This window comes from Canis lupus, chromosome 18, assembly GCF_003254725.2.
Source record: "Canis lupus dingo isolate Sandy chromosome 18, ASM325472v2, whole genome shotgun sequence".
Taxonomy (NCBI): Eukaryota; Metazoa; Chordata; class Mammalia; order Carnivora; family Canidae; genus Canis; species Canis lupus.
In genome coordinates this window covers 5,099,725-5,117,406 of record NC_064260.1, presented here as the reverse complement: position 1 = coordinate 5,117,406, position 17,682 = coordinate 5,099,725, and the positions used below count along the sequence as shown (strand labels likewise).

The 17,682-nt window shown below is 36.1% G+C and overlaps 1 long non-coding RNA gene across 1 annotated transcript in view; it reads right to left on the bottom strand.

The window, feature by feature from the left end:
* Positions 1–9,740: 9,740 nt before the first annotated feature.
* LOC112661309 (uncharacterized) overlaps positions 9,741–17,682 on the bottom strand; it is a 29,738-nt gene continuing 21,796 nt past the window's right edge. Inside the window, exons 3-4 of the long non-coding RNA XR_003137594.2 lie at positions 13,335–13,458; positions 9,741–9,973 (exon numbers count right to left, since the gene is read on the bottom strand). This is a non-coding gene — a long non-coding RNA (uncharacterized LOC112661309). The remainder of the gene's footprint in view (positions 9,974–13,334; positions 13,459–17,682) is intronic.

Below are 17,682 nucleotides of genomic sequence, written 5' to 3'. Positions count from 1 at the left end.
AGCATAGGAGATTAATGTGACATGGTAAGAGAGCAAGAGTGCATATTTGGTATATAAGGACCCAGGAAACATAGCTCCTGTGTTCTTGTTCCACCACAAAACAAATTAAAAAAATGAAACAAAACACAACACAACAAAACAAAAGATTGTATTTTAGCTACAAAGTTTTGAGAGAGGTTCTCTCTGCTGCCAGAATATACTAATATGTGTTTTTCGTTTGTTTTTTTGACTTATGATACTTTATACTTTGAAAGCTTAAAATTTACCTGAATAGGTATTTACCTTCTCAAAATGAAAGAACTGAAGAAGAAAGGGAGACAAAGAGAGAGAGAGGGTAGATGGTAATATCCCAATAATACTAACATGTGGGAGAAGTCTTTCTAAGGGTCTAGTTTTCAAAATTGAACATTAATTTCGGGATGCATGAAGGGAACAAGAGAAATGAGGCAATGGCGTTCAGTTTGACACAACGTCCAATCACCTAATTTGTCTCTGGATTTACTCAAATTCTTCTGCTTCAGGTAAAGATGAGCTTCAGGTAAAGATGAGCTTAAGGTAAAGATGACTTTAAGATGAGCCCATATATGGGAAACATATGGTAAAGCAGACATGGCAATGCAAATAATTTATATAAATGACATCACTTAGTTCTGTTAAATTTAAATCTAGTTAAGGTTTAGGAAATGCATAAAATGTGTTTCATGTCTAGCTTTGGCATTACAGATTAGTGCATTGTTCCTTTTCCATCCCACATTCTCCATAAAACCTGTCAACATCTGAATCTAATTCTGTCTTACTTTTTTATATTAAACAAATTAGATAATCCATTAAACAAATGGGAGGAAATAGCATTAATGATATGTTGCACTTGCATTATGAAGTTAATTGGATTAACTAAATTAGCTCTTTTACATTCAGGCTTGCGTATGTTTTTAATGTTTAAAGCAAGAAATCATTGGGAGAACTCAGATTTCTGGATTCTCTCTCTTCATTACAAAGCAGAGGTCAGTAATGCATTTATTTATTGCGTAAGCCTCCAATGAGACCACGTATCATTAATGAGCTCAAAGTTTAGAAGAAAGAAAGAAAGAAAGAAGAAAGAAAGAAGAAAGAAAGAAAGAAAGAAAAGAAAGAAAGAAAGAAAGAGAAAGAAAGAAAGAAAGAAAGAAAGAAGAAAGAAAGAAAGAAGAAAGAAAGAAAGAAAGAAAGAAAGAAAGAAAGAAAGAAAGAAAGAAAGAAAGAAAGAAAGAAAGAAAAAGGTTAGAGAATAGAAACAGAAAAGAATCATGGACATTTCAATATGTCATAGTCCTACAAACCAATCTAATCTCATTTAGAGTAGAACAACAATGCAACAAAATTATCCTGGACATCGTGGTTCAGCATCAAGATGCCATGACACTCTCAGGTAAGACCTCATTGGGATCATGGAAAAATCCAAGGTTCAGAGTTCTCTGTATAGGGGAAAGATTTTGCTTGAGAGTAAGATCCTACTCAGGAAATATTGAATATCTTGCCTGAAGGATCAGAACAACCTGAAATTCAAGCTCCCTGGCCCTAATGACTCTGGTTGTTCCAATGACATAGCCAAATTTCCCCAGCCATGATTAATGCTAGAAATTTCAACTTCAGGGTTATCCAGGAGGGATACTCAATTATTCATCTTAGTGTCATAGAGCTCAATGCCCAATGAAGTGGTACTTTCTTCAGTACATAGATATCCATAATATGAAGCATGTTCTATGACAGGTCTGATTCTAAAATTTGTACATTCAGAAACAAAAATTGATTTTGGAATGTATTCATTCCAATTTTCCAGTAAGCGCCAGACTCTAAATATTTTTGAGTATGAAGAAATGCTAGTCATTACTATATGATAAAATGCTAGTCACCACTATTTCTGCCAATTCCCATAACAAGAATCAGGCAAGGATCCTATAGTAAGCAGTACTTTCATTTTATTATTATTATGGTAAGACTCAATAAAGTTTGGTGACAAAGACTTATTTTGACTTTTTTCAGAGAAAGGTCAAATAATTATATCACAAATTATATATAATACAAATTATACCACCCTAGATTTGGCTAAAAATTCAGAAATTAACATGTCAGTCACAGTTGTAAATAATCAACAAGAATTTAGGAATTCAGAATTCATCAAGCATACTTCTCTATTATAGATAACTGTTGGCTTTTGCTTAATATCTTTCACTTAGTGGTATATGTGCATATCATATTTCACAGTTATATTTACATATAAGATGGCTTTTATTTACATAGCACATAGGATATGTGTATCTCAAAACAAGCATATTATCTCAATTATATTATTTTACCAAAATATTGCAATTTATAACAAACTGATGTTTTTCTTTAATTTTTCAATGTCATATATATATAGATATATGTTTATATATATAAACAGTTACTTATATACATAGTAACCTGGGCTACATTTACACAAAAATACAGTGCACTGTCTAGGTAATAAGAGAATACAAATTATGCCCATCTTTGTACCCTCAAACTAATAACATGCTACTCTGAGCACAAGGATCAGGAAACTCTTCTTTGAAACGAGGAAATACCTATAAACACAATTTTACCTAAGAAAAGCCAGCCAAGTGCTTTGCAAATAGGTTAAATTAAGGCATATGCTAAGGGGAGGGAGATGCAACCGTCTTGGGTCATGAGTGGAATAGACAGAGAATGTTCTCACATACATGTGGGGTAGATATCCTGTGAGGCAAAATCAGTGACCTCCTCATCTTAAATTAATGGCACGGATAAGTTACAATAGCCTTCCCGAACCTCACAGATGTGCAAAAGACATGAAAGCAAAAGTGTAGCTATACAATTATTTGGCAAACTGAGAAGAGTGTAGCATGGGAAAGGAGTTTCGGCAGAAGTGACATGTGCTCGATCCAAAACCTAGATAGGTTTGTCATGCAAAATTTTGAGAAAATTCCAAAAAAGCACAAGAGGAAAATTATTCTAAAAATGGAAGAAATTAATAAAATTTTTATAAGAACAATTTTTTCATGTATATTTGGGGATAATCAATAGCTTCTCAGGATTGATAAAGTTCACCAATAAACCTATGTGCAGTCACTTTACTAATATTCCTTCAATTTGTGAGGGAATTTCAGTGGTATTTATATGTCTTACAGAGGTTTTAAACTTTAGTTATTTTATAATTTAGTTATTGGGAATGATATACTTTTCATTATGTTATTATTTATGTGTAAACAAGTTTCATGTGTTTGAAAGAAAGGACATGGAGACACTCAAGGATCTGCAAGAAGGCTCCTGTGCTACTTGGTAAAAGTGTCAGCATAATAGCGTGGCCAGTCAAGCTATTGACAAAGCGTCAATCTCTGCACCTCATAGAGAGTGTGGAAATGGGTTTCCTGTGGACCATGACAATGAGGCAGATCGTAACGCAACTCTGAGTTCCTTGCACAGGCTGGAGGAAGAAATGCTCAAGCACAGGCTGTTGACACACCAGGGCAGCAGCAGAAAATCTGCCTCTCCCTGAAAGGGGCATGTGTCCCTGGCACCTTTCCCTCCCACTTCCCTGCTACGTTGTTCCACGCCTACCTTGTTGGAGGACTTGCCCGCTGGCACCAGCCAAGGGTGTGTGACCTCAGTGATATACCTCTGTCTTGTCTAGCCTTTACATCCTGAAGCCCAGGATATTACATTTAAATTTGAGGTACTTCTAAAAAGAAAACAGTGCAGAAGCTAACTTTGGTTTTGGTCCCAAATATAGTGTGTGAAGTTAAGTTCATGTTGCAGAATTTTATTTTATTTTTATTTATTTTTATTTTTTTTTCAGAATTTTATTTTTAAATAGATTTTAATTACATAATTAACACACAAACAACAAGCAAATACATATAAATAAACACAAGATTTGCTATAGAGGATGGCTAATTCTCTTTTGACTTCTAATTCAATTCCAGTTCCCTGTTTATTTTCTGGAGCTGATTATATATATTAATTACATGTGATATTTTCAGACATTTTTCTTCACACATATGTACTTGTATGAACCATATGGTATTGTTTTGAGGGTATTTTTAAGGCATATATTGTATCTTGTATTACATTATTCTTTTGCTTTACAGTGTATCTTGGTGAGATATACAAGAGATTTATCTGGATCTGCCTGTCTTTATACTCAACTGTGTGAAAGTATTCCAAAGTATGAATATACCACAATTTCTGAAACCATTCCCTTGTTAAGGGGTATGTTAGTTATTTCTAACTTTTTTGCTATTAGAACTCTTCAATAGATATTTTTGTTTGTGCCCCTTTGTGTAGCTGTAGGACTATTGCTAAGATGGATATCCAGAAATTAAATGGTGGGAGCAAATGTATTCCTGCTTCCAGATCACTCATCAGAGAGGCTATACCAATTTATTCTTTCATAAATCAAAACTCGATATTATCAAACTTCAAGTTGTCCTATTTTCATCAATGAAAAAGAATATTTCAGTGTTATTTTAATTTCTAGTGAGGTTAAGATAATTTCATGTATAAATTAGTCATTGTGCTTTCTATTCTATATATTTTTTTCCTTATTTTATAGCTCAGTTTTTGTATCAATTTATAGAAATTCTTTATATAATCTGAATGTTTATCCTTTGTCTATTATATATTTTAAATATATATCCCCCAAATCTTTTACTTGTTTTGATTTTGTGAAAGCTTTTGTTGCACAAATTGCTTATGTAGTTAAATTACTAATTGTTTTCTGTTATGGTTTACTTTTTCCATTTAAGAATCACTTTCACTAGGGGCACCTGGGATTCTCTCTCTCCCTCTAACTTTGCTGCCCCTCACCTCTGCACACACTCTGTCTCTGTTAAAAAAAAAAAAAAAAAAAGAGAGACTTTTACTATCCCTGAGAGCCTATATTTGTGTATTACATAAATAGTCTATGTTTCTCTATTACATTTCACACAAATATATTTTATCCACATACATGTATATGGTATTTGTGTACATTTACTCTTCTCTATAAATGTAGACTCAGTTTGCCACTTTCTTTAAAAAAATCTTATAGAAATTTTGATTGTTATGGCCCTGAATTTATAGATTAATTTAGGGAGAATTGAGTTTTTGCATGTTGTGCTTTCTCATCTATACACACGCAGTAGCTCTCTATTCACATATCCTTCACAAGGTCTGGTGTATTTCAAGTTAACTTCCATAAGTTATAATATTTGTTTCCATTATGTATGGATTTTTTTTTCTTATGTTATGTTTTCAAACTAGTCATTTTTTATCTGTGGTGGAGGACATTTTTTTTTCAACCCCTTACCTGCCCCCTAATTGGACTCTTATTGTTTTAAATAATTGGCTACTTGATTTTTCCAAGGTCAATACAGTAATTTTAACAACAGTTTTCTCATTTATATTCAAGTGTTTATATATCTTCTTTTTTAAAAAAATATTTCATTTATTTATGAAATAAATATTTCATTTATTTATTCATGTCTTTCATTAGCACTCTCCAGTGCTAATCACAAGTGCCCTTCTTATAATACCTATCACCCATTTAATCCATCCCCCACTCCCCTCCTCTCCCCTCTCCTTCCCCTCCGTCCCTCCTTTCCCCTTCTCTCCCCTCCAGCAACCCTTAGCTTGTTTTCTATAGTTAGTAGTCTCTTATGGTTTGCCTCCTTCTCTCTTTTTATCTTCCTTCCCCTGTATCCATCTGTTTTGTTTCTTAAATTAAAATAAAGTGAAATCATATGGTATTTGTCTTTCTCTGACTGATTTATGTCACTTAGGATAATACACTCTAGCTCCATCTATTCCTTTGGAAATGGCAAGATTTCATTGTTTTTTTATGGCTGAGTAATATTTCATAATTGCAGTTGCCTCTTGAACAATGGGGGGATAGGGATGCTTACCCCTTGCATAGTCAAAATCTCTGTATAACTTTTGATTTTCTCAAAACTTAAGTACTAATAGCCTATTGTTGGCCAGAAGCCTTACTGATAACATAAACAGTTGAATAACACATTCATTATATATATATTATATACTCCTCCTTATTATAAAGTAAACTATAGAAAATTGCTATTGAGAAAAACATAAGGAAGAGAAAATACATTTTACAGTAGTGTACTGTACTTATTGAAAAAAATCTGCGTATAAGTTGACCTATGCAGTTCAAACCCATGTTGTTTGAGGGTCAACTATAATACTCTTTGGAAGTCTTCTACTTTGTTGTTACAATATTTCTTATTAATCTTCCCACCGCACAACAAAAGAATATGCAAATGGATGAGAAGAGGAAATTATAATGAAAAATAGCACATATATCTATTTTGTTCATATTAAGATAAGTAAAATGAAGTATTTCAAATTGTTAGTGTTCAAAATTAATGTGGGGAATGTATAATAGACTACATAAATATGGAATAAAATAAATTTCAACTTTTCACATCATTCTGTGCTGCAATAGTGGAGTTTATTAGGAAAAACCAATTAACCATAAATGTTTATGTATTTTAAAATATTTCTGAACTAGTCAATGTTATTGCATATACATAGAAGATTTATGAAATAAAACAATAATAAACATTAATGAGTATGTGGCAAAAGGAGAAACCTCATGAAAACAGTATTAAGGTTCCTCAAGAAATCAAAAATAGTACTACCATACAATCTATCAATTCTACTTCTGGGTATATAGCTGAAGGAAAAGGAATCAAAGGAATCTCAAAAAGATATCTGCAACCCTGTGTTCATTGCAGCATTATTTGCAATGGCTGAGACATGAATAAAACCTGCGTCCTTTAATGGATGGATAAGGAAAATGTGGTCTATGTATACAATGAAATATTATTCAGCCATAGAAAAACCATAAACAAGCAAAACAAAACAAAACAAAACAAAACAAAAACAAGCTGTCATTTGCAACAACGTGGATGGACCTTGAGGGCATTATGCTAAATGGAAAAAAATCAGACACGCTAAAACAAATACTATGTGATCTTACTTATATGCAGAAACTAAAAAGATTTAAAAATAACAAAATAAAAGTTATAGAAACAGAACAGATTGGTGATTGCCAGAGGATGGGGTTAGGTGGAGGGAAAGGGTTAAAGTAGTCAAAAGGTACAAACTTCCAGTTTTAAGATAAATAAATCTAATATTAAAAATTTAAAACTATTACAAAACACAAACTTTTAATAGCTTAATATTAAAAGAACCAATTCTACCAAACATGGAGTATTGGATATAAAAAATTCATTTTTTTTCAGTATCCAATACTGAAGAATTTAGAATTAAAAAAATCACAGAACAGAAACTTTTTGTCTGACTATAAATGACATACTTAATTTCCAAATTCCAAAAATTGTTTGAACTTTCCTTGTTCCTTCTAAAATACCAAATACATTTGTTTTTACAAATTATCATAATAGAGAAAGTTATTGTAGAAGTCAGGCTTGTTATATATATCTTATTTTGGATATTTAAGTTCTTTTATGTGATTTTTCTTTCAGGAGTGAAAACAAGCATTCATTTCTTAGTACTATCTGCAAAGCTTTAAAAAATATCCTGGTATATTATTGGCAAGGGACCATTAGAATGCTGATGATGATAAAAAGTAAGCTCGGTTTTAAAATTCTATTACTTAAGATTCGGTTGTATTTCCTTAACATGCAGAATACTGAAGCATGTTAGTACAATAATTACAAACATTTCCTTGAAGGAAACTTGTCTGTCCGCATTTCCAGCAGACAAGGGAATTGGAAACAGAACGTACAACACTGGTTCTTTTGATTATCTTGAGTGCTAGATTTTAAAGTAACTTTTATGAAACCCAGTGGAAGGGGTTTTTTTCTGGTACTAATTCATTTTCATTTTGACTTCATAATGAATGATCATGGTCTTGATATGAACTTGAAGAAAATAATACTTGAGTGCATAGCTTAAGTGTTATGTGAATTAATAACAATTATAGTGTGATGTATGAATTTACATTTAAAATAAATCAGTAGCTACTTAAAGTAGATAATTATTTTTCAATAAAGTATAATACTATTATATATTAATCAGTTTTGTAAAAATCATTTTGGATTCATCTTCACATCTGCTATGGGTTGAAGTGTGTCCCCTTCAAATGCATATGTTGAAGTTGTAATCCTTAGTACCTCAGAATGTAACTGTATTTGGAGATAAGGTCTTAAGAGAGGTAATTAAGTTAAATGGAGGTTATTAGGGTGAACGCTAGCCCAGAGTGACTGATGTCCTTATAAGAAGAAGAGATAAGAGGGGCACCTGAGTGGCTCAGTCAGTCAAATGTCCGACTCGATTTTGGCTCAGGTCATGATCTCAGGGTCCTGAGATGGAGCTCCATGTCAGGCTCCATGCTCAGAGGGGAGTCTGCTTGTCCATATTCTACTGCTCCTTCCCCAACTCATGCTCTCTGTCTCTCTTTCTCTTTCAAATAATTTTTTTTTAAAGGAGAGGTGATAAGAACACAGACATTCAAAAAAGGAAGACCTTGTGAGAGAGGAATCAGAGAGAAGACAGCCACCTACAAGTTAAGCAAAGAGGCCTTAGGAAAAACCAACATGCCAATACCTTGATCTTGGACTTGTAGCCTCCAGATTTATGAGAAAATAAATTTCTGTTATTTAAGCCATTTGGTCTGTGATACTTTGTTATGGCAGCCTAGCAAACTAATACAATTATCATTGTGCCAAATTATCTGTGACATAGCATGAGTAATTATAGGAAATTATTTGCTTTGCTACTATATCTTTTATAATTACATCGTATAAAGCATTCGGTATCATACTTTACCTCTCTTCTAGCCAAAATGAATGTTTTCTTCCCTAATACATAAAGAAAATGATTTATACTTCCAGGATAAAATGTATGTGGTTAGCCATGGCTTCTCAAAATGTTTTTCCACCTGTGAAAAGATAGGGAAAAAAGCTGCAAAGTCACAACAAGAAAGAATGCAAAGATTACCAGTATACTTATTCCCAGGATCAGGAAAGGATTTCTGCCAATCAAAGGGCTAGTGAAAGAGGAAGCAGAAACACAATCAGCTGAGATGCTGAAATCCCATAAATCAAACTCCCATTCCCAGAAATAGACAGATTTAGGTGTCCCTGCCCTGCAGCCCTCTTGCTTGAAGATTCGCAAAATCAGACAAACATACCCATCCTGTCTTTGGATGCTCAAAGCCCCAAGCCCAGTCTTCCCTGTCGCGGCCAGCTTCCCACATCCAAAGAAAGCCCAAGTCCAGGGAGGGAGGGAAATGGATCTATCCTTTGAAGCATCCTGGGATTTTAGAGCATGTGGGTACATGGGGGAGAACAGATAAGTGATTGGTCTTAGTCTAGACCCTAGAAAGTGAATCAGCCATGGAAACTTCATTGTTTATTTTAATGGGAATGATGGGGATTGAAGCATTCAGTGTGAGGTGGGAAAGAGGGAGACCCTCAGTGCTGCCCTTACAGAATGAGCCAGGTGTGTGTGTTGAAGGGGGGAGGATAGGGGCTTGTCTCTCTGACCTCAATCTCTTATCTACGTCAACAGGAAATCCAGGCAGGAGTTGGATATATAAAAAAAGGAAAATAATTCTCCTTCTAATTTTTTAGATTCTTGGCAGAGACCCTCCTGTAGTAAAAAGACAAGTTAAGTGGAGAAAAACAAATTTAATTACATGTGTACATGAGGAAGCCCCCCTCCCCCCCCATGATATGAGACTCAAAGAACTGAAAAGAGCAGGCTGATTTTATACCTTTCAGACAGTGAAACAATAAATTTGTGAAGGATCGATAAGATGTAAGAGCTTGAGTTAGGGGTGGTAAAATGATGAAGAAGTAACAATTTTTGCTTTTACAATCTTCTTGGCCCTAAATTCTGTCTCTGGTGCTGAGGACATCTTCTTCCTCCCGGTACAGAGATGGTAACTTTCAAGGAGATTTATCTTCTGCTTTCAGGGAAGAAAAACAAAGGGGTGAGGAAGGTCAACGTGACCTTCTTGTCTGCTGTTTTCTCAAACTCCTTGAGAAACTGCACATTTAATATGCCAAGACAGCATCTTTCGGGTGGTGTGTCCTGAACTCCATCAGGTACATATAGGAGTACATTTCTCCACCGAACGATACCATGAAACCATATGCAGAGAATGGACAGTGATGAAAAACAATGGGCTCAGGTAAAGTAAAGTTCTCTGAAACTGGAGCTGGCTAAGGGAAGGGAGGACAGGTATTAAACAAAAAATAAAAGAAGAGAAGTCAAATGTGCATTATAGGAACTTTCTGTAGCCATTAAATGAAAATTCACATGGAATTTTAAAGGCACATGGACATGTTTAAAACTCTAGAAAAATATTAGTATGTTGTTAAAAAAAAAACTACTCATATAGGGGCACCTGGGTGGTTCAGTCAGTTAAGCATTTTCCTCTTGATTTAGGCTCAGGTCGTGGCCTCAGGGTCATGAAATCAAGCCTCGTGTCAGGCTCCATGCTCAGTGGGGAGTCTACTTGAGATTCTCTCACTCCCTCTCTCTCTGCTCCTCCTTCCACTCTCTCTCAAATAAATAAATACAATTAAAAATAAATCCATGTAGGTTGGGAATAGCCTCAGCATCTTTCTAGTTATTATTTATTTATTTATTTATTTATTTATTTATTTATTTATTTTTAAAGATGTTATTTATTTATTCATGAGAAACACACAAAGAGAGGCAGAGACAGAGGCAGGGGGAGAGGGAGAAGCAGGCTCCACAGAGGGAGCTCGACACGGGACTTGATCCCAGGTCTCCAAGATCACGTTCTGAGCTGCAGGCGATGCTAAACTGCTGGGCCACCCGGGCTGCCCAGCCTCAGCATTTTAAATCAGCATTTAGATACAGGTACTTTCTATTATCTTATATAAACTGGGTATCTCTCTCTCTCTCTCTCTCTCTCTCTCTCTTTTTTATCTTTCACATTCACTTCAAAGAACAATTATTTTGAAAATGAAATAGTTTATTTAAAACATAGAAGGATTAAATGATGTTTAAGAGGCTTAAAAGTACAATCTACATTTAATCTAGGGAAAACATTTGATGTCTACTCTCTCTGGTATAATCTTTTACAGCTGCATGTTCTTCATGCTGTGTGACTGACTTTGCCTTTACTGAAATTTAATCTTTTATTCAACTGCTCTACATAATAACACCTAATATTGGAAAGATAGCTATAGTTTCCAAGACACTTATGCATAATTTCCCATTTAATCTTCACATCTGTCTTGAGAAATAGGTAAAGTACAAATTATTCTCACTGTTTTAGTAATGAAAGAGTCAAACCAAGAAAGAGGACTTGAAAGGGCCAAGCATATATAACCCCTAGTTGGTGGGACCCAATTATTCGGGTCTTGACAATGTTATTCTCAGCACCCCATAAGCTTTTGTGAAATTTGCACCACTCCAGTGTGACCTGCCTAAATTCCTCAGGGAACAACAGTAGCCCGGTGGAACCCAGAGGACAGAGCCTCACAGTCTAAGGAGAGTACTTGACTTTTGGTTCCCTACCCAACAAATGGAAAGAATGTAGCTTGCAAATACCCTCAGGATGGATTCTCTGCTCTAATTATGTTGTGAAGCATTTCTCCAGGCCCATTAACCCATCCGCCAGGAGAAGCAGTATCCATAGTTTGCCAATGCAAACCCTTCTATTATATGGGAATTAATCTAAAGTATACTAGTGACATGTAATATGTTACAAACTTGATGATTAATTTTGCCAGAAGTTGCTCTATCCATGATCCCCTTCCCTCTATAACAAATGCCTAAATCTAGCCCAGGAGAATGCAGGGGGAGGTGCTACAGAATTTGGAATGAGACACACCTGGTTATTTTTCCTATTTAATAACTTACTTTGGGGAAGTCACTTGTTTTAATGAATAAAATTTTCTCATGATATTCGGAGTCTTCATAATTTAATATTACAGAAAAATGATATTTACAATTTTAAGACATTTTCCTTTAAGGTAACATATGACGACCAAGCCTGCACAAAATACAAATAAAACTGAGAAGCTTTTTTTTTTCTTTAAAGCAGTCCTTGAATTATCATTAACTATCACACTTTACAGCTAACCTGAGAAAAATCTACTCACCCTATAAGAATTTTTTTGTATTAAGTGTGAACAAACAAAATATAATGTATCTGGTACATATTGGGTTCAAAATAACATAGATCCCATTCAAATCCTGGCCTACTTGGGATGCCTGGGTGACTCAGCAGTTGAGCGTCTGCCTTCGGCTCAGGTCATGATCCCAGGGTCCAGGATCCAGTCCCACATCAGATTCCTTGTGGGGAGCCTGCTTCTGTCTCTGCCTCTCTCTCTGTGTCTCTCATGAATAAATTAATAAAATAAAAAAAAAAGTTCTTGGCCTACTTTATTCCTTTTGGTGAAAATTATTTCCTTGATTAATAACTTTATTCACTGATTATCACTTATATGTTCCATTAGCCCTCCCCTCCCTTCAGGGCTTCTGTGTAATCCCTCTGCACACTTCCATTGTTAAGAAAACACATTTGTTTGCTGAAGCTTTTTGTTTGTTAAACGACAAAAGCAACTCATTATTGCATATGTAAGTCTGTCTTCTCAGATTTTTGTAACTCTTATCAAATTATAAACAGTAAGTAAAATTATACCAATCGAGCATGTTCCTGGCTTGAAGGAGCTTAGAATCTGAAACAGGAAGGCGGACTGTGTGCGCACTCATATGTTTTATAAAGAACATGTTGTAGTTTTTATGATAGAACCTGTACAGGGTGGAATGGAGATATGTAGGTGATTGATAAACTTTTATAGGGGTAGAAGGGATGGCAGGAGAGTGTACATACATGCATTTTAGATATTTGAGCTAACAGTTAACATATGAGCATGGAAGACATCCTGTGCAGTCAAGTAAAAATGAGCAGTGGAATCATAAAGGACTCAGGCACCAGAAGTAACTTGTGACCACTGGAATTTAGAGAACAAAAAGGTACAGAAAGCAGACCCAGGCAAGGGAAAGGCATTGAAGGGAAAATTTCAAGTAGACTTGGACTACATTCTATAGTCAGTGAAGATGATTGTGTGTGTGTATGTGTATGCGTGTATACACATATGTCTGTGTGTATATATGTAGATATGTGAATGTATATGTGCATGTATGTCTGTGTGTCCATATGTATACATATGCATGCGTGTATATATGGATGCACTGTGTATGTATGTATGTGTGAATGTATATCTATATGTATGTGTGTATGTGCGCATTTTTCATTCAACAAATATTTATTAAGCACTTACCATGTTACCAAACACAGTTCTAGGCATGAGGGCTCATTGGTAAACAAATCAAACAAGATTCTCTGTGTTCATGGGTCTTCATTCTACAGATACGAGGCCTCTGACTTTGGCTCAGCTCTCCTCTCTCACCAGGGTATCAAGAAAAGCCAGTGGAAAAAAAATAAAAAAATAAATAAATTTAAAAAAAAAGCCAGTGGGACCCAAACCCCTGCTTTGTCTTTTTTTTTAAGTTTAAAGTTTTAATCCAAGTATAGTTAACATATAGCATTACATTAGTGTCATTAGTGTCAGGTGTACGATACAGTGATTCAACAGTTCTGTATGGTACTCAGTGCTCATCAAGACAAGCGTACTTGCCCATCAACGCCCATCACCTGTTTCACCTGTCCCTCCACCCACCTCCCCATTGGTAACCATCAGTTTGTTCTTCATTGTTAAGTCAGGGTTTTTTTTTTTTTTTGGTCTCTCTTTATTTATCTTTTGTTCATTTGTTTTGTTTCTTAAATTCCACATGTCTTTCTCTGATTTATTTCACTTAGCATTGTACTCTCTAGCCCTATCCATGTTGTTGCAAATGGCAAGATTCATTCATTTTTATGACCAAGTAATATTCTATTGTATACTATTTCTTTATCCATTCATCTCTTGATGGAGAGTTGGGCTGCTATGATTTGGTTACTACAAATAATGCTGCAATAAACATAGGGGTGCACGTATACCTTTGAATTAGTATTTAGTTTTAGTATTTTTGGGGGGGTAAATATCTAGTAGTGAGATTACTGAATCATAAGATGGTTCTACTTTTAACTTTTTAAGGGATCTTCAGGGGCACCTGCATGGCTTGGTGGTTGAGCATCGGCTCAGGTCCTGACTCCAGGGTCCTGGGATCAAGTCCTGCATCAGCCTCCCTGAGTGGAGCCTGCTTTTCTCTCTGCCTGTGTCTCTGCCTCTTTCTCTGTGTCTCTCATGAATAAATAAATAAAATCTTAAAAAAAAAAAGAAAAAATGTATAATATGACTTCAGTCTTTCTGAATTTGTTGTCTTTTGCTATGATTTTGTTCTGTTTTTCATTTGGGGCATATTCCTCTGTCTCCCTGTTTTGCCTGTCTGTGTCTGTTTTTGTGTCAGCTATGTCTCTTGATCTTGAAAGCAGTGGGTGGCACATGCATTTTTAACAAGGTGGAGCTGGTCCTCTTTCACGGGGGATGTGCAGCTGCTACTGAAACTGACCCAGCTGGGCCACTCCACAAAGCACTGAAGTACAAGGGTGCAGGGGATGCATACCTGCTGCAGAGGCTGGGGCATCATGAGTGGCTCTACAAATTGAGTGTGTGTGTGGGGGGGGGGGTGCAATTTTAACAAGGTGCATGTGTCCTTTACAGGAGTTCAAGAGATCCAGTTTTTGTAGGGTTTGTGCTGGTTTTCTAGGGGATGGGACTTGCCTTGCTAGGTCTGAGGCAGGCCTGGCTAAAGGGGCCGGGGTGTGGTGTAACCAAGTTAGGTAGTGAATGCCTCTGCTGTGTTTGTTCCCACAGGTGGCTATTTGATTATACTGGGGGTGGGGGAGGGAAATGATGCCTGCCAGCTCTGTTGTTCCTGGAGAAGTCCTTAAGTAAACTCTGAGACTAATAACTAACTCCCTCTCTTATGCCCCAGGCATGTGTCAAATTGCTCTTTCTACACTGTTAACTCCGAGGCGTGTTTGTTGTGTTCTCTCTTAAAGGCATGGACTCAGCTTCTATTCACCCTCTGGGATCTCTCAGAGTTGAACATTCTAATTTTTAGAGTTCTAGGCTTTAAGTTCCACGGGTTGTTAAGAACTCACAAAATTTAGCCTCTCTGATTTTCAAAGCTAAATGCTGTGGGGATTTGTCCTTCTCATCCAGGCTCTTCAGGGTGATAGTGGGTTTCTTGCCCCTCTCCTTGCTGTAGCTCCTCTACCTGGAAGCCAGACCTTCAAGGTACAGGTCCCCCCACAACCCCCACCCATGTCTCTGCACTTCCTATCCTCTTCGATGTGGCCTTTCCTCTACAGTGAGTTGTGAAGTGTGCTTTTCCTTTTTTTGGATCATTTTCTGGATTATCTTTACTGATTTGATTGTATCTAGTTGTAGGCATGGGATAAGGTGACTTTAGAGTCCTCTTACTCTGCCATCTTCCCTGGAAGTCTTAGTGAAGATTTTTGAAGCAGATGGAAGTATATGTTTTATATTAAGAGAAGAATAATCTCTCAATTTGTGGAGAAGAGGAGGGATTTCAGGCGATGGAAGAGGGAATGAATAGGAGAAATAATCCAAAGGAGAAAAAAACATGGACTTCAACCAAAACCATGTTGTGAGTGTCCAGAGGAGTCAGACAAAAGACATGGAGGCATGTTAGAGTGTAAGAATCTATAGTAACTAAAGATTGACTTGGTACAGAAGGAGAAAAACTAGAAGACTAAGGAGTCTGAAGTAACACTTGTGTTTGTGTGGGTATTCAAATACCTTAGCAGAGTAAAGTAAGACAATAGCAACAGCCAACGGGAAGGAAAGGATTTTAACAGATCAAGATAGACATGTTTTTAGGGTAACTAATAAGGTCAAACATATGAAATTGACAACCTTTGTCAAGTTTTCACTCTTGTAAAAGGCAGTTTCATTTGAAACAACTTAATAAATATTTGCAGTTTTGTTTTGAAGGAACTCTAAGCTTGATTCTCCCGTCTGCATAGTCTCCCACTGTGTTTCACTGAGAGAGGACATAACACCAAATATAAATTAGATACAACTTATTTGAGAAATGTTTATACAATTGTGTTTAAGTTTGAAAACTTTCATGTAATAACGTAATAATTTAAACTTTGACTGAAAATATTTCAGCACGGGAAAATACCGAAAAGGGACCCAAAGAACTGAAATTGACTCAAGAAAGACAGAAAATCTGATTAAGCCCATAAAACAGAGATTGAACTGTTAATTTGTTAACTTCCCGCAAAGAAAAGCCTAGACTTTGATGGATTCATAAGTGAATTGTACCAAATATTTAAAGATGAATGAATATCAATTCTTCACAATGTCTGCAAAAAAATTAAAGACTAGGGATCACTTCCCAACTCATTTGATGAGATTATCATTACCCCGATAACAAAACCAGGCTAAGGCATCCCAAGGGAAAAAACAAACAAAAATCAACCAAACAAACCACTCTCCTCTGCTAAAACCCCCAAAAAAGAGAAAAAAAAGAAAAGCTGTAGAACAGTATCTTTTAGAAACTTAGATACAAAAATCCCTTAAAAAACTAATAAATACAGCAACATATAAGAGGGATCATACATCATGATCAAATGGAATTTATCCCAAGAGGACAATGTTGGTTTAACATTAAAAAGTTAATTGATGTAAAACACCATTTCACTGGAATACACAGTGTATTAAGCATGTCTTTTTTGTTGTTCTGCTTTTTTGTGCTTTGCCATCTGGGGCTTTGCTGCTTCTGTAGATACTGCCCCCCACCCCCAAGGTTAGCTAATTCCTAGAAATAACAACTTGCCTGTAAGTGTGCTTTTCATATGCAAGCCAATCAATCCAAAGGCCACCCCCTCACACACCTCTTTTATCTGGCTGTCAAACCCATGGGTACTATCTCCCTGCCCTAATCACCTCAGGGGCAGGTACCAGACAACTAGAGATATTCCCTATGTTCCAGAGCCCACTGAAATTATTCAAATTAGTCAATCTTAAACCTGATTATCCTGCCTAGCCCATTCCTTCCTGTATATACGACAATGAAGTCTCTTACCAACATTTTTCCTGAACTCTTCCTGCCTCATTACTGACCTTGGTGTCCCCTTGTGTGGCCCTGCATACATTCTAGGCCTCCTGTTTCTAGGGAACTGTGAGCAAACTTATTCCTTCATAGCAGTCACTTCCAAGTCTGCATATCTTTTTTTTTTCAATATTTTTTAATGATTTTTATTTATTTATTATGATAGTCACACAGTGAGAGAGAGAGAGAGGCAGAGACACAGGCAGAGGGAGAAGCAGGCTCCATGCAGGGGGACCGATGTGGGACTTGATCCCGGGTCTCCAGGATCGCGCCCTGGGTCAAAGGCAGGCGCTAAACAGCTGCGCCACCCAGGGATCCCCTCAAGTCTGCATATCTTACCATACCTGTTTACAAGAAATCCCAGGTACCCTCAAAACACAGGGCAAAAACACTTGATTGCTTCAATAGACAGAAAAAAACACTTGAAAAAATCCAGCACTCTTTCATGAGAAAAGTGTGTAATAAATTAGGATTAGAAGGGAACTTTCTCAACCTAGTAAGGAACATCTACAAAAAGCCCACGGTTAACTTTATACTTAA